We start from the raw sequence: 18,940 nt of genomic DNA, 5'->3' as shown, positions 1-18,940 counted from the left end.
TTTGTTCATTTTTCATCGGACTTGTGCATTCATTTCATAACGAACCCGTACGCACGCAACAATTTAATACAATAATAAACAACATGAACAATAAATGCAATACATAAAACAAATTAAATGCTATCAAATTCAAATCAAATACTAAATGCAAATCAAATACTAAATACAAATCAAATCAAAGACACATTTAAAAACAAAATGGACCATGGTCTTATACTATTTACAATTATTTACATTATGTACTATGGCCATAGTAATGTGCTAACCTGTCGTAATGAACGACTTTAGGTTTAGAATCCGAACGACGACGTCATTCATGTTCAGCACTGTATATGGACCATACGAAGGTGACTGTAATTTAGGACTCAGTCCTTTTCGTTGAATTGGGTTCCACAACCACACCTTGTCTCCTTTGTTGGATCTCTGTCTAGTAGCTCTTGTGTCGCATCTGGTCTTCATTTTCTCCGTCGCCAAGTTGACTCGCTTTCGTGCAGAACGGTGCATCCCCTCAAACCGGGCCTGGGCATCTTGGATGTGTTCCTCAGGCGATGAAGGCGCATCCGTAGGGCGACTAAACAGGCGGTCACAAGGCAGACGAAGGTCTCGACCGAAGAGCTTCTGGGATGGAGAATAGCTGGTAGTCTTGAGTTTCTTTTCGACCCTGGTATGATTTCGGCAGCTTCCCGAGCTCGATCTTTCGGACAAGGCGTCGACATTTCCAGGCGAGGATCCCTTTTGAGGATTGATAGTCATGCCATCAGATGCTGAAAGCAGCTTATTGTTTTTGAAATCTAAGGAAAAATTGTATTTCCTTAAAAAGTCCAATCCGAGTATGCATGGATCTGTAATATCCGCCACATATGCCGTGTGATGGTAGAAGGCACTTCCAAACGTGATGTTTACGTTTAACTTCCCAGTTATGTCGATCTTGTCACCAGACGCAGTCTGAAGGGTAACACAGGATGGCGTCCAAATAAGTTTATCTTTAAACTGTTCAGCTAAATCTTTCCTAATGATGGTAACATTAGCTCCTGTGTCAATGATCATATTGCAAGGAACTCCATCGATATTCCCATTGATGGACAGTCCGTTATTGTTGCCACTCACTATAGAGATCTTAAGCGCTTTAAAACAGGGTTTTTCATTATCTGGCAACCTCCGTTCCTTGATATGGTCATTAATTTGTTTCCTGCGTCGTTGCTCAGAAATTGTCTCAATTTTCGTACCCTGGGGTGTTCTGCAATTCTTTCGTACGTGGCCTTCAGCTCCACAGTTCCAGCACTTTGGTTTCTTGTCAGTCCTTTTCCTCCCCGTGGCATTTAATTGTCTGCTTAAATCGTATGCCTTATTTTCCGTGCTCTGGGGAGTTCTGCAGTTCCTTCGTAGGTGGCCTTCAACACCGAAATTCCAGCACTTTAGAGTCGGTTTCGTTTCACCACTATTCCGTCTTAAAGCATTCACTGGTCTTGTCAACTCATCCGTTTTATTATCCGTGCCCTGGGGTGTTCTGCAATGCCGTCGTAGGTGACCTTCAGAACCACATCTCCAACATCTTACAGCCACTTTGTTCTCACTGCTACTCCGTATCAAAGCATCGACTTGTCTGGATAAATCATCTAAACGAGCCATCAATTGGTCCCCTGGGTCGTGGACTCGCACAGCTCTGACTGGGTAGCGATCTCTAAGAGTTGCCTGCTGGGCTGCCTCCAATTTCACGGCGTACAACAGAGCGCTTTTTACATCCTTTACATCTGCCATTCGTAGGGCCTTCTGTATTTCGGGATCCCGGATGCCATCGATGAAATATTGCAGGGACAGGATTTCCCTTGTTTCTGTCGGGCACTCCGAAAAGGCGTGATGTGACAGCCTTTCAACATCCGTGGCGAGCTCCTGAAGTGATTCGGTGGGTTTCTGTTGACGGGATTTTAATTGAAGCCTGCTGTAGTCTTTTAAACATTTCTCGCCAAAGCGCAGCTCCAAGGCGCCGGACAGAGCTTCGAAATCTAACCTTTTGTTTTCGGGAAGAGTATGAAGAATATCCGCTGCGTCGGCTCTTAAAGAAGCGGCGAGATGACAGGCCTTAGCTTGGGAATCCCATCCATTTGCATCCGCAACGATAGAAAACTGGGTCTTGTACACTTGCCAGGATGTCTTCCCATCATATGTGGATTGCTTCAGAAATGGACGAGCAGGCATTGGTAAGAATTTAAAATCATCACTCTTGCTCCCTGCCGTCGCAACGAATTTCTTTAGAGTTTCCATTCCTTTGGCAACTGCAGAAACTCTCTCATCAATTTGTTGTTCGATTTGGTGTTGGACGGCACAAACTCTTCCTTCAATTCGTTCCTCCACAGCCGAAACTCTCCCTTCTATATGTTCTTTTACAGAAGAAACTTTTTTTTCTATTTCTTCTTTCACCGAAGAAACTCTTTCTTCAATTTGATCTTTTACGAAAGAAACTTTTTCTTCAATTTGTCCAACTTTATTTTCAACTGTGTCAATTCTGCCTTCCATAGCTTCAAATTTATTTTCTATTATGCAGGTAATTTCTCTTTTCATTTCTTCTTGACATGCTTCAATCTTTTCTTGACCAGCTTGAACGGCTTTCATTTCGTCCTTAACGGATTCCTGGCCCAATTTCATTTCTTCTTTAAATGAGGCAAAGGCTGATATTAACTGCCTTAATTGCTCTTCCATCGCTCTTGTTATTGGCATTCAAACCCCACTCCTGACACCAAAAATTGTTGCGTGCGTACGGGTTCGTTATGAAATTAATGCACAAGTCCGATGAAAAATGAACAAAAATTTATTATTTTCACAACAAAAATGCTTAAATTTTCTTAAATTATCATGCAGTATTACAATATCTCACAGTAGTTATCTTTTAACTACTCAAATGTCCAATAGAACGTAATTCAAAACAGCTAAAGAACGCTAATCCGCGAATTCGCTACAATCAACAAGAGCAGTTTTCTAAATAACAACAAACTAAGCAACTACTACAAACTGAGATGTTTTCCTCCTTTTATAAGATTTTAAAATCACGCGCTAGAATTTTCCAGTACTTTCTCGAAATCAAAAAGAGATATTTATTTATTTAATGCACGCGCTCTTGTATTTTCAATTTTCCGGCTTAGCTTTCTTTTAATATTCGTCACGCGCTGCACTGCGCGAGAAATAAAACCAATTAATTTATAATTGAACTAATATTACCTTTTAAATACCAAATTCGTAACAATATATATATTTGTCGCCCATTCAGTCAATTAATTCAAATATGGTTTGCAATAAATGATCAGAAACTATTTGATTTTATTCAAAGAAAAAGGCATCAAGAGCTACATTTTCTACTTATTTTCTGTTGGTGTTGTAACTTTTCTCACTTGCTCGAAATCAGAGCAAGCCCACGAAATTCATCGTGGCAGGGATTCAAGATTGAGCCTGACGTTGGCAAGAGCCTTGGGCACCATTACAAGCAACATTATTACGTTGCTCATTTGCACTCCCAATTCAAAAGAACAACACTCCTGAAGGATGCGTCCGAGAGTCTCCCTCCCTCTCTTCGGCTACTACTATCCTCTCGACCGTCGCATATTCAGAGAGCTTCCATGCTGCACAGACACTTTACATTTATAAATATGCATTTAAGGGGTTCAAAGCCGGCCCTTCGGTACGGTAGTCAAAGTCACTAACCACTATCCCGGTTGGACAAACTGGATGGATAGAAATTTTTTATCGTAGTCTGCTTTCTTGACGAGTGTCGTTTCTTCGCTGCTAGTTCATGCCATCTTTGCAGCATCATTATGTCGAATCATTTAGCTTCATCTTGTTATTCAGTCTATTTAATTGCAGTTTCTAGTACTCGGTAGTAATGTACTCGTCCTGCGATAGCTTCGTTTTGGCGCGTCGAAAATGTCATGTGGCGGTTACAGTGAAGGGGACAGAGAACTACCTTAATATCACCATATTGAAGTTTTTCTACATCAGGATTCACTGTAGCATTAACTGACAACAAAACCGGTTTTCTTGGTAAAATATTTGTTTCAAAAGCGTCTCTGTCAAAGGAATGGCTTCCTTATATAACGAATCTGAAAATTTCACTGTTCATCAATGAACTACAGTATCTATGGAATGAAAGTGTTTTAACGGCTGCAGGATTTTTGGAATTTTCTATAACTACAAGGTCCATTTTGAGGTTTCCTGCGGCGTTACTGCATGCTGTAACTGTCAGTAACTGTGTTTCGTCTCTTAAGTTTCTAAGACAAAGGCTGTGGTTTCCACTCTGACTCAAGTCCTTGACTAGGTAAGAATTTGCATTTAAGTTCCTGGATCATCACATCATCACAGTTAAATATCTGATCATCCGTTAGGCTTTCAGTTTCAGGTGATTTCAGAAATGCTTTCTTGAATGTTTCCATTTCTTCACAATTCGATGGCTATTGTTCACCGTAAACACTTAAATGGTGGATGCTGTATTATTTCTTTCGTCGAGCCAATCGACACTTGTTATGAAGTCTGTATCCTCTTCATTGAAATCATTACAAAAAGTCATCTATTTTTCTGTAAAATTGTGCCTGAAATGAGCCCATTTTTAATACCTGAACTATGTAAACCAAACATAAATAGCCAGCACTTACTTTTTCAGAATCACATTTGTTCCGCAGTCTTTCTTTTAATGCGCACTCTGTAACTTTTGATGTATACATTTATTTTATATCTATTCCGCTCCTTTTCCTGCTACGGTTACCCGTATAAGGTTTAAGTCGTCAACTACCTTCTGCATTTTCTCTCCCTTGCCCAGTCTCTTTATGTTCTATGGATGCAACAATTTTCTTTCGTTTTGTCACCATTCTTACTGTACTTTCGTAAATTTAAGTTTAAACACCACAGCGCTTGTCAAATTAGACATGCCACACACAGACACCTGAGATTGAACAGCAACAGATGATAAACCGATCCGCATACACTAATAGACTTCACCGCTCTCAGTGATAAACATGAAAAAAGAACAAAAAAAAAAAAAAAAAAAAAAAAAAAAAAAAAAAAGCGTTCGCAACTTCTAATTTCTTAAATCTTTTTTGTTTCAGCAGTGTGTCGATTAACACGGAATGTAGGATTAACAAGACACGACACTACTGTGCTACAAATTAAAATATTCGAAACTAGAGAAAATGAGTTCAAGCTCAAACCCAAAAATACTTTAAATTTTGAAGAAAATTCGAATAATGATAAAGTAAGACAGAAGAGAAACACTCCTCAAATAAATCATAAAATTGAAGTAACAACCTGTGTTAGGCATAGATTTTTAGCATAGCAACTCTATTGCTTCCGAGGGAGATCAAAGTACATCTTCATCAGAAACAAAGAAATGTGCAACTGAAAAACCAAGTTCCAAACATATTTATAACCTAAGGAAGTCGAAAGACACGAAAGAGTAGCGCCATCTGTTAGAAATATTTATATAGTGTGTTAACTTGTTTTATAGTAACAAGAAGTAGTATAGGTATAGTTAATAGTAGAGGAACTAATGTAGTTAACTTGGTTTTTTTTTCAGTTGCGGATTTTTTTACTCCTGAAATCGATAGAGTTTCTATGCTAAAAATCTACGCCTAGCATAAGTTTTGCTTTACTTTTATGACTAATAAAGTAGTAATCTAGTTCTAAGAGGACATGTAAAAAGTTAATGTTCTATTAAAATATGCAGAGGGTGGTTTACATTTTTAAAGCGATTTAGGGGCCGTTTAATTAATCTTTAAAATGTAAAGAGTGTAAGGATTTAAGACTTTTGATTGTAGAATCACATTATGTTCCCCCCGCTGAAGACTAAGGTACCAGTTGATAGCAACTGGTACCTTAGTCTCTCTCTTGATAGCAGATGCAGTTTATCTTGATCTCTTGATATGATCTCTTGATGTGATATGATCTCTTGATCTTGATATGATCTTGATCTCTTGATGTGATATGATCTCTTGATCTTGATATGATCTTGATCTCTTGATGCAGTTTATCTTGATCTCTTGATAGCAGTTTATCTGTGGCATTGCGTTATTCTTGCTGTTAGGTTTGTCACGCCGATATTAGATGGGAGCCAGTTAGCTCACTTTCTGTCTGTGTAGCCTGTGGGCTTGTAAGGATCCTAAGTTTTACTAACGTTTATTTTATTTTAAAACTTTTCTGTCTTTCTTATTTTCCACTTCCAGCCAGAATTAAATGCTTTAACTTGTTTATGCAAATTGTACTTGCTAACGCCCAAGTATTTAAGTTGGTGCTTTTTGCCAAGAGTTAGAGAGAGAGAGGAAGCGAGCCGCTTGCCACTGCATTCTTACAAGATTTCAATCTGTTGCTGCTTGCCTTTAAGGCCAGAAGTTAAGTCCTTATGATATTTGTAAACGTATTGTAGTTTCAGCAGTTTGGCGTACTACATACGTACCCTATTAAAAAGGTCAGTCTTAGTGTTAGGCATTTGTATATTAATTCAAAGTTAGATTTTAGTTATAGTTAGTAGTTTTGGTCAGTAGTTTTATATTTTTACGTTCAGACAACAAGTGGTTCGTCTCTGTATCCCCAAGTACGGGAGCACCTGTAAAGTAACAAAGAACAAAGGATTCAGTATACCTGTTAAAAATTTTATCAACTTTGTACTATTAAAATTTTTTGATCATTAAATAGATAAGTGAAAGTTCACTTACCTTCTAAATAGGGCTGCCCTGAACTGTCTTCTTTCCTTCTTGTCGGTATCCGTCTCTATAATGAACTTCGATTCACTGCGCAACACAGCTATAAACTTTTTAAGAAATTTTAATTCGTATGAAAGATATCTACAAAATATTTACAAGTTATAATGATTACAAGCATAATTTATACGGAGACGGTCTATCGTTATACATCTGTTAGACGCGTCAGCCGTTCAACTGACTACTTTTTGTCACTTTCGCCAGAGGGCGTTCGTGGAAGTAAAGTTCTAGTAAGCAAACGCGACACTCCCACCTTGAGGTCCAGTATCAGCAGAGGATGGACCTCAACTGACCTGTAGTTCAAGTCTTTTGAGATTTCGTCATACGTCGAATTCTGTACCTCACTAGCATATCCGACTCAGGTGTAAAGTTGAGTTCAAGAGGTATGAGGTTCTTAGTAGGTCTTATAATCTCCCCTTGTGCAGTTTTCAGTTTCACTAATCTAATGTGTCCGTCGTGGGATGGAAAAATTTCCACGATTCTAGCTAAGGGCCAGTTTATCCTTTTTTCGTTGTTGGACACAATTACAAGATCACCAACTTTCACAGAAGATGGTTCGCGGATGAATTTTGAGCTTTGTTTTAGTTGCCCTAAATATTCTGATCGAAATCTTTTTCGTAAATCTTTTCTCAATTTGGCTCTGTAAAGGTATCTTTTATTGATGGATTTAGAATCCAAAAGATCAAATTCAGGAACTCCAGTCTCTGGAATTTCTGTTAGAAACATTGCTGGGGTGAGAGCTCTTAAATCCTTTACGTCTTCTGACAAATACGTGAGAGGACGGTTGTTCATAATGCTCTCGCAGTCACAAATAATTGTCAACAATTCTTCGTAGTTCAGAGAAGATTTTCCTAGTACCTTTCGAAGAATTCTCTTTAGTACTCCAATTAATCTTTCCCACCATCCTCCCCACCATGGCGAGGAAGGGGGTATAAATTTCCATTCAATTTTCTTAACTGTTGCGTTTTCTAAGATAGAATTCCAATTTATGGTCTTAAACAAATTATTTGATCCAACAAAATTGGTTCCATTGTCAGAGTATACAGTGACAGGTCTACCCCTTCGAGCGATGAATCGCCTGAACGCGTGCAGGAAACTTTCAGTTGATAGAGATGAGACTAGCTCTAAGTGAACTGCTCTATATATTGCGCAAGTAAAAATGACGATCCATGTTTTTGGCCTCCTTTTAAAATTAAGGGACCCGTCAGATCAACACCAATAATCTCAAAAATTAAAGCACCTCTTATTCTGTCTTCAGGTAGTGGCGCTTGAGGAATCTTATATGAATCAGAGTCGAACCTTCGACATCGTACACAGTTTTGGATAAACCTTGCGTACGGTCTTCCTACTCTTTATGATCCAATATTTTTCACGCAAAGCGCACATAACGAATTGTACTCCAGCGTGACTTAGCCTTTCATGTTCAGATTTGATCAGTTTTAATACTAATGGATGTGCTGAGGGAAGTAAAACTGGGTAACGAAAGTCAGCATCATCGTCTCTCTGAAAGATACGTGTCTTCACTTTTATAAGGCCATTGCAGTCCATGATAGGTTCTAGAGCACGTATTCTTTTATCTTTCAATCCTTCGAAAGATTCTCGTTGGATGAGTCGGAAAACCACTGTTTCAGCTCCTTTTAGTTCTTCGACTGAAATTCTCCGATGAGTTCTTTCAGATGGTGGTGTTGTAGCATTTTTAATGAATCTAAAGATCCAAGATACGACCTTTATGATCTTTTCGAATTTTGAAATATTGTCAAAAAGTTTAAATTTATCTGTATTCGTGTTATTGCTGGCTGAAACCACAGTTCGTTTTCTCTCTCCATTTACTATATCGAAGTCAGGATGTTCTCCATCTGCAATAGGCCACTCTTCTGGAGGTCGATAAATCCAATCTGGTCCTTTCCACCATTCGGATTTCCTCAATTCTTTTGCAGAGCTACCGCGTGATGGCAAATCCGAAGGATTAAACTTTCCGGGAATGTGATGCCAGTGATCTGGGTTACTCAATTTTCGAATCTCATTTACTCGATTGGCTACAAAAGTGGACCAATTCTCTTTCTGTTTTATCCAAAAGAGGGTATTTTTGGAATCCGTCCAGTAAAAAACTGGAACCTCTTTTAGTTTCAAGTCTTCTCTTATTGTATGAGAGAGCCTAGCTCCAATAGTGCAAGCGAGTACCTCTAGTCGAGGTATGATGTGTGCTTTTAGCGGAGCAGCTCTCGCTTTAGATTGTATCAATTGACAAGTGACTCCACTCTCACCGCTGTGTCTATGAAAAATGCAGGTCGCATACGCGTCCTTGCTTGCGTCCGAAAATACATGCAGAGTGGTACTTTCGTCTATTTTGGGAAGCAATCTAGGAATTTTGATGTCTTTCAAATATTTTAACTGAGATGACCATGTGAAAAATTTCCTTGCTAGATCTTTCGGCAGATTAGTATCCCAGTTAATTTTATGTTTCCAGCACTCTTGCAGAATCAGTTTAGGCATGAGAGTAACTGGACTAGTAAACCCAATTGGGTCAAAGATTTTACTCAATTCGGAAAGAACAGATCTTTTGCTCAATACAGGGTTTTCTTCATATTTTACGTGACAAGACAAAGTATCGTCAACTTCATAATCTTTGTCAGAAAGGTTTAGAATTGAAGTTTCATTTTTAAGTCTATTATGTTTCCAACCTCTTAGGTCAAATTTTGCAGTAGCCATTATTTCTCTAGATCCTTTGATAAATGAGTTTAATTCTTCAATTGATTCCACGCTCGCTACGCAGTTATCCACATACATGGCTTTCTTTAGCTTTGAAGCTATTTCCTGATGTTGTTTTGGTACATTTTCCAAATGGTAGTTAATCGTGGCAGCGAGTAAAAAGGTGCTGGCGTTTACGCCGAATACAACCCTTCGGTGCCGATATGTAGTCATTTTTCAGGCTGTCCTTTCTCCCACCATAGGAAGCGGAGAAAATCTCGATCCGCTGGATTCACACCTATCTGAAGAAATGCTCTTTTTATATCCGAAATTACTCCATACTTCCCCTCTCGAAATTTTGTCAAAATTTTGGGGATCAATTCAAGATAATTAGGACCCTTTTCCAGGCAGTCGTTCAGAGATACCGAATTTTTCTCCTTTGCAGATGCGTCGAACACTGGTCGAATTTTGGTAGTCGAATTTTCCCGAAACACTGCTCTATGTGGCAGATAATGCCCTTTGATCTTTTCTGCCTCCGAAATGTCGACAGGTTCAATTATTCCCTCTTCTACCCAATCCTTTAAAACAGTTTCGTAGGCTTCTAAGGAATTCTTAGTCTGAAGGGTTTTCACGCAAGACTTCAGACGCTTTTCTGCAACGATTCTATTATCTGGCAACTGAGTATGAATTTGAAACCATGGAAGTGACACCTGATATCTTCTAGCGTCATCTCTTTCTAAAGTACGGATAAAATAATTTTCTGTAACCTTTTCTATTTCTTGTTTTGTTTGCGAAAGAGCTGGTTCAGTTATTCCGATAGAATCAAGAGACCACAAGTCACAAATTTTTCTGTCACTAATGTGTAGTGATAAAAGAATTTCATTAAAATTCTTTCCCTTTACCTTCGTTCTCCCTAATATAGTCCAACCAAGGTGTGTATTCATCGCTACTAAACTCTCCGTTACGTGTTTTACTTCCCCTGTAAAAAGTTTTCCGACATAATCTGCTCCTACAAGCACGTGTATTTCGTTAGGGTGTTTTTCAAATAACCAAGAATTCTCATTAGTTACATCACTGGGAAAAATTTTGTAACCTCTTAGTTTCTTTAAGCATTCCCTATCCTCCAATTTTGGAATATGTGAACATATGGTTTTTTGGCTCAAAACTTCCATTTCGCATGTAAATCCTGTTTCTGGATTATTTAACTTAATCAGATACTTGTGATTTTCCCTTTTTTCTATTCCTCCAAAAAGCCCATGAGTCACACTTTCCTGACCTAAAGATTTTAGTTTTAATTTCTCCGCAAGAAATGTGCTGATATATGATCTGCTACTTCCGGTATCCAGAATTATTCGTATAAAATTGCTTTCACCATCTCCGTAAACATTGGCAATTAAAGTTTGCAAGATTACACTTTCATAGGATGAATTATTCGTTAAGGCCTTATTTTCAATTTGTTCTTCCTTAATTTCTCCGTTTTCGTTTTTAAAACACATTATAGTGGCATGTCGTTGTTTACATAATTCACACCTTATTCTAGAAGTGCAATTAAAACTAAGATGCCGTGGGTGTAAACAGCGATAACAGATCCCTTTCGCTTTGCATTTCTCCCTTTTTTTCTCAGTAGACCATAAAGATGCTTGTTTACACGTTATAGACTCGTGATCAGAAGAGTCGCAGAAAACACATGGTGTTTGTCCCCCCCCCGCAAACTTGCGTTCGTCAACTCCGAAGCTGTGTGTTTCACAATAGGTCTGGTTTCACTCAGTTTGTTATGCTTTTGCGCGCCGCCTTTGGCTGGACCGTCTGGAATGTACGTTCCCGCGCAACTAACTGTTCAGAAAGAAATTCCACTAGGTGATTCAAATCGTAATTTGATTTTCGAACTGTTTTATTATACTCCAAAACCAAATCTGCGGGCAATGTTTTAAGCAAAATAGGTGTTAATAAAGCTCCATATGTTTCTGAGGTCATATTTAATGATTCAAGACATCGAATATGTTTCTGTATATAATTGAATAACTTACGGAAATTTTGAATGTCATTACAATCTTTTAGAGGTCTTATTTTCAGTAATTTATCTATATGGGCGTTTATCAGTACATCTTTATTTCCAAATCTTTCTGTGAGGAGTTTAACTGAAGTTTCGTAATTTTCTTCTGTTAAATCGAAACCGTCAATGGTGTTATAAGCAGTACCTCCCAAAAAGGATTTCAAATAATTAAATTTGCTTATAGCGTCAAGAGTTTTATTTTGGTGTATGGCTGATGAAAAAGTGTTCCAAAATGTCAGCCATTCGCAGCTCTCGCCATAAAACTTCGGAATCGTAAGTTTAGGAAGCTTCACATTATGACTTTCGATTTTAACGTTTTCTATAATACTTTCACTTAACTGTTCAGTGCTTCGTAACACATTAAATTTTTGTTGTTCTATACTAATTTCTTTCAATTTTTTGTTAGCTTTGTATTTAAATGTAGTTATTCTTTCACGATATTCGTCAACACCGTTTAATTCCTGGTCAAGATAATTTATGTCTATTAATTTTTCTATATCGGCATCTATTTCTTTTAACTCGTTCGATTTTTCATTTAAGAGTTCTAAGGAAATTTCTAGTTCCTCTGCATTCACTTCTGTTTTTGGTAATTCAGTTTCGATTCGGCCAATTAATTTTGTAACGGCAGCCCTTATGTGGCCGCGTTTCCTTTTCAATGTATCGATGAATTCCGTCATTATTTAATATTCAACAATTCAACAAGTATCAGCAATTCACTAATTATTTATGCTTATGTATTATCTATATAACTGATATCAATTTAGACAGTTTCAATAGTTAGGAAAACAGCAGTTACTGGCAGTCCCTGTTCGGGCGCCATGTTAAAAAATTTTATCAACTTTGTACTATTAAAATTTTTTGATCATTAAATAGATAAGTGAAAGTTCACTTACCTTCTAAATAGGGCTGCCCTGAACTGCCTTCTTTCCTTCTTGTCGGTATCCGTCTCTATAATGAACTTCGATTCACTGCGCAACACAGCTATAAACTTTTTAAGAAATTTTAATTCGTATGAAAGATATCTACAAAATATTTACAAGTTATAATGATTACAAGCATAATTTATACGGAGACGGTCTATCGTTATACATCTGTTAGACGCGTCAGCCGTTCAACTGACTACTTTTTGTCCCTTTCGCCAGAGGACGTTCGTGGAAGTAAAGTTCTAGTAAGCAAACGCGACAATACCCTTCCTGCATGTGTCGTCTATTCCACACAATCTGGAACATAGCTTTAGTAAGCTCTCTGTTCTTATTCAGGATACGTTATATTTCCGAAGCAAGTTAAAAGATATACAAGTCCTGTCTGGTTAACTTACGATTTACATAGTAAAGTTAAATTCATTACTTTTGATTTATGCCAAAAATGCTGGCTGGTTGTGTAAGCATGAGCAGTGTCTTCTGTTAATTTATCCAAGTTAATAATTCGCATAAGTCTTCTAGAGTTCTAACCTAGTGTATGTTACTAAAGGAGTTGAGAATCTATAAGAGTATATTTTTAAGTTTCGATCTGATAGCATATTTTTGGAATATAAGTCTCCATGGTGATTTCCAAGAAAGGAAAGCTTTTCGTAAAACTTCTAGAGATATTGATGTCATTCCACTACCTTTGCTTTCCAGAATTTTTAAGGAATGGAGACATACCTTTCGAGGTATGACGTATTGCTTTGTCCTGACGAAGTTTCAAGTTCTAAAATTCATCGAGATAAAGAAATGGAATTTCTTCTTAAATATGAGACGTAAAACTTTCTCGTAGGGCCGTACTTTGTTTTTCTAATAGTTATTTTTATTTAAGAAATAGCTGTCCTTTACTTCTTCATTTTTCTACCAGAATGTGTTTTCAGTTTTACGCTTTACGCAGATTAAGGCAGAAGCTACTTGTTCAGCTGAGGTCTGAACTAGATCGGTTAGAGAGAGAGAGACAGTATGTTCTGTCTTTCAGTCAAGTTATTGTTACGAGTTAAAGCTTGCTATTTAACGGCCGTGCTTATTACGTGCATGTTAGTATACGTCTTTTTTTAGCATAGAGCCAACTACGCCTTAAACAACTCTGTGTAGCTTAGGTTATTTAATATATATGGGAATAGTTTAATGTTTTACATTTTTTATTTTAAGCTCAAGACAAAAGTGTTAGCTTCTTTTACGTACAAGAACCGTCTGTAAATAACCTGAGTTTAAATAAAAGGGTATTTTAACCCTTCCTTCGGAGTTCCTTGCTTCGAGGACATAGCGAATAATCCCTACTCAGTTCTGCTAGGTTCTAGCAGTTAAAGAACTTTATTTTGGATAGAATGCTGCAGGGACAGGGACAGGGAAAAGTGGACGGAGCACCAGAACTTCGTCAGTGACTTTTACAGGTGTTGCTACGCCGCACTACTGTACCCCTCTGGGCTTTTAGTTGGCCCGCATCGGATGCTAGCCTACCAAGACATTTACATAGTAATTTTACATCAATACTAGACTTACGTATTGAATATACAATTATTAATAAGAGATTGACCTATTAACAAAAGTTGGATTATGGCAGATTAATATAACATAATTACTTCGAACATACATACAAACTTTCATTTTACATTGCACTTCATACAAACAATATATTTACATTAGTATATCTAGTTATATCGAATTACAACAAACATCTTTTTAAGAAACTAATTGGGGAAGAATTTTTTTGTAGAATGCTGCAGCTTATTGAATTCGTAAAACCTGTGTCTCTCGGGAAACATACAATGTAGACTTTAATCCATATTTTACCATTGTCCTATATACAGGCCAATGCATATTTGATGGCTGTACAAAAAAAGTAATAATGTTTAATCTATTTCTTTCACATTGTATTATTGCTAGAAAGCTGCTTGTAATATTAGCTATTTCCTTTTACGTTTTTACTTTTACGAACCTGTTTTTTAAAAACATACAAAAAGGAATAATTTTGGTTTTTTGCACTTTATTTTTTTAACATATTAAAAAAAAGAAAAAAAAAGTAAAATAAAAAAGTGTGGATTTATTTTAAATAAAATAGGTCTCCATTGATAAAAAATCCATTGATAAAAAATCCGAAAGAAAAATATATTATAGATACTTATTTTGATTGCTTTTTTAGAGCTTCCTGTATATAAGACAATAGTAAAATCCACTAATGTAGAGCGTTAAAACACCGCTTTGAACTGAAGTGGTTACGTCCGTCTCATCCCCTCGGTGTAAAATGTAGCGATCAATTATTTCTTGTCCTGCGTCCCCTTTTGTAAAAAGTTATATTTAGCATCTGAAAGGCGTTTCACAGGTTTGATTTGTATAAAAGAAATTTACTTTTGTGAATGATTATTTTGTGAGGTATATTTAATTTACGCATCCAAAATGAGTCGAAAATTTCTAACAGCTGAAGAAATTTTGAAATATTTTATGACATTAGATGATGAAGATACCGAGTCGGAAATGGTAATAATACCACCTGATCCAGATGCAGTAAGTGACAATGAAGAAATAGACGATGACTGCACTTAAGACTAAACACAGCCAAGCTATTTGTGACGAAAACGCAGCAGGAACTATAGAAACAGCAGGAACTATGGAAATTTTAGTAGGAAATAAAGATGATGAAAATGTGTGCCAAAACATGAAAGATTGCGCTCCTAAATATTCACGTGTTTCAGAAATATCTTCTCAAGATTCCAGTCAGTCTCTAACTGATTTTGTTTCTGGAAAATCTCCTACAGAACTCTTTGAGTATGACAGACTGAAGCTGTTATTGAGAGTAACAGATACTCTGGGCAGAAAAATAATCATAATTTTTTACTGACAACATAAAAGAATTCAAGCAATTCTTAGGTATACTTTTTGTAGTGGCTACCACATTTTGCTACGTGAAAAGGTGTACTGGGAAAACGTGCCAGACAGAGGAACTATACTATTTAGTCGACCACTGCCACGAAATAAGGCATTTTGAAGTCAAGAGGTATATTAATTTCATTGACTATAGCACCATTGATTCCGATTGCTATTTACAAAATACGTTCAATTTATGATTTAATGAATGATGCTTTACAACAATTAGGTGTATTTTCCGAACATCTAAGCACTGATGAAAGAAGGCCGAGCTATTTCGGTCGACATGGTTGTAAAATGTGTATGAAAGAAAAAAATCTATAGAAATATCTTGATTTTCTAGAATATCGACAGGCTATAACAGTCTGCTATTTGGGAATATCAATACCTAGGAACATTCAAGTCAGAATAGTAGGTGCGCAGCAGAGATATCCGGACTTCTTGAAAATGCAACATGATCATGTGATTGTCAGAAACCCTGAGGACGTTAACGTTGTTGTCAAATAAAAAATTATATTAGGAAACCGACAACTATTTGTAAAAAATATAATATTGGCTAATGTTCGAGTTCTTTTTTATCATTCCATTCAAAAGAATGTGACCGAAAGAAAATAATGTAACTTCATAGCATTGGATTTGACCGTCGTCTTGTATATAGGACAGCATGTAGACTCAAAGAAAATAAATGTTTTGAATGTTTTTTTTTATTTTATTATCTTTTTTTATCTATTTAGAAAACAAAATTAGAAATTTCAAACAAAAATTTTAATTTCTTCGCTAGTTGGTAAAATATGGGTTAAAAGGACTATTGAAGAATTACCTTCTAGCTTCATGAAATAAAACAGAAATCAGAAAGTATAACATTTCAAGTAATTTAAAGCTCTTCTAATTGGCAGAAGAAGTCTCTACAAAAGAAACAAAATGTATAATTTATCTTTCTGTTCATTTTAATATGAAAGTCATACTTCATTCAAAGTTCAAAATTAATAAAAAGTTGTAGAATTAAAGTAATTTGTTTTAAACAATACTTTGCAAGTATAGAATGAGCAATAAATTTTCAGTAAACTACAGATTTTAGTAATTAACTTTTAATAATTTTAATGGCACACGGAAAGCATTCGGACCTTACTGGAGATTATAAATCACAGATAGTAATATTAGGGTATTTTACTTTTCAGTTGTCATCAATGTTATATTTTTTGAATCACCATATATAAGGGTTTTATCGAAAACGGGCCTTTGAAGTCTTAAAATAATTAAAGTAAGCATTTGTCTAAACGTAATTTAACATCCACGAAATTATTTCAGTTTCTGTTAGCTTTTATTCTTAATACGTTGCATAAGCATAATTATTTACAAAAGTGCTATTTGAAATATTGCAGCATGATTTTGGTATTGCTAATTGTACTGCAAGAGCTGAAGGAAAAGAACATGAAGCTTGCAATTAAATTTCAACACGGCATTCAGTTTTCATTCAAGCTCTTTAATTATGAATCACATACTTTTCTGAGTCAAATTTAAGGCTCATTTAAACAATATGCTTTTTTCCCTGAAGAATCCCTTAAACTTGGAGATTTTCTTCCGCCTTTTGAAAGCGTTGTATGACAATTATATACTTCTTGCAGATTCCTATAGTTTTAATTGAGACATGGAAAGGGGATTTTTATAATGCAAGGCATAAGCCAAAAGGGATTTTAGTTGCCCAATTAAACAACAGGTCGATCTTACTTTAGTCTGTGATTTCAGCTTTTCCCGGGTTACCGAAATTCGTTAATTACGGATATCCCATGGGATGGAAGGCTGTGGAAAGGAAAGATGCTTTTCTTCTGACTTGAGTAGTCCGAATGATTTCCCTGGAGGTGATCAAAAGAACTCGTTACCACGAGCATAGTTTCCGATGAAATAGGAGGAAGAGGAACTGTAATCGACCACCTCTGAAATATAAGATTGTTTCGGAATAATGAGACAACGAAAGGTATCTTGGTTACATTTAATGAGGAAACTTCAATGAAATGCAATTTTTACTACTGATTACACGTCAGTATTCTCTAATCACGAGTTTTGTTGTTTTTAATTTTCATGCAAATTACTGAAGCCTGGGAATTTATCACTTAAATGCCTACATTAACGAATAATTTGTAAACAAGCGCTTCGGCTATATTTCGATTTTGCGATTTGCTTCAAATCTCTGGCCCTTTGCTATTCTGCTGGGTAGAGGTGTATCTTATTACTAGTAAAGTAAGTTAAAAAGAATCCTAAAACGAGATTGTAGGAGTATTTAGGTGCCTAAAAGCGTGATACTTCAACTATGACTTTACGGGGATTCAAAACATGGACCTGCCGATTGCCAAGCGGATGTGTTACTAATTACATCATGACTGCATGTGTGGATGTGTTACCAAGCAGATGTGTTACTACTTACACCAATGGGTGCAATATAGATAGCAAACGTTTATTATAAAATAACAGAAATATCTCTGAAATATTGTTTTAGTTTTAGACACTAGTAGTTTAGAACTTCAATTAACTTCAGCTAGTTCGTAGATAAACTAAGAAATACGACACATTTTCGGGAAGTATATCTCCCAAAAATTTATAATCATATTCAGTTTTCAAAATTTTCATTTATCGTAAATGATTAAACATGATTATTATATAATGAGATACAATTACGTTAAACTGGAAAATGAAAAAAAGGAATAAACATTTTACATTGTAGTAGACCAGTGATTCTCAACCACTGTAACGGGGCACTTTTGTGTGGTGCCGCCAAATTTCAGAAATGTTTATAGTAAAAATTATAATTGGTTTAATCATAGTAAACGGTATACATGAGAATTGGCCAAATTCGGTTTTTAAGACATTAACTGTGCTATCCAAGCCGTTTTGGGTGTCGAAGACTTTTGTACTTGAATTAAAGAAGAGAGAAAGAAGTAATTTCGATTTCTAATAATAGAGAAGTAAATTAAAAATATTCGGAAGAAACAATTAATTCATTTTGGATCAACATTAGATACGATTATCCCATGATGGCAAAAAAAGCTTTAAAAATATGATAACAGTTTTCTACATCTTATTTGTGTGTATAAGGTATTTTTAATGCTTTCCTAGCGTGCTATCGTGGTGTAGTGGCTCTGCACACTGGGCCAGTGTTCCAAAGGTCCGTGGTTTGATTCCCGGCGAAGGCGGTTTCTAATTTTTCAACCTCTCTTGCTTCCAAAATATGCCTAATGTATCTACAGTGGCGCCCGAACTACAAGGGTGTTGGATGAGGATTCTCCACACCCAGGATTTGGCGATCGGGCCCCCTAAAAACCCCAGTCGCCTTTTAAAAAGGAGAGTATATAAGGTATTTCTCCCGCTTTCCTAGTGTGCCTTCGTGATGTAGTGGTCAGCACACTGAGCCGGTATTTCAGAGGTCCGTGGTTCGATTCCCGGCGAAGGCGATTGCTAAATTTTCATCTAGCCTGCTTCCTAAAAAAATCCTTATGTTTCTACATGTGAATTCGGATTTTCAGTATTAACCAACCAAAAAAAGATCGAGACTGTTAAATGTAGAAGACGATTTGAGAGTAGCATTGTCATTTTTACGACCAAATAATAAATGATATTATGAAAAACATCAAGCTTCTCATTAA

This window comes from Stegodyphus dumicola, chromosome 2 (assembly GCF_044657685.1).
Source record: "Stegodyphus dumicola isolate Sdum_Otavi_A_Nest chromosome 2, ASM4465768v1".
Taxonomy (NCBI): Eukaryota; Metazoa; Arthropoda; class Arachnida; order Araneae; family Eresidae; genus Stegodyphus; species Stegodyphus dumicola.
Note: the sequence above shows the minus strand (reverse complement) of the source record.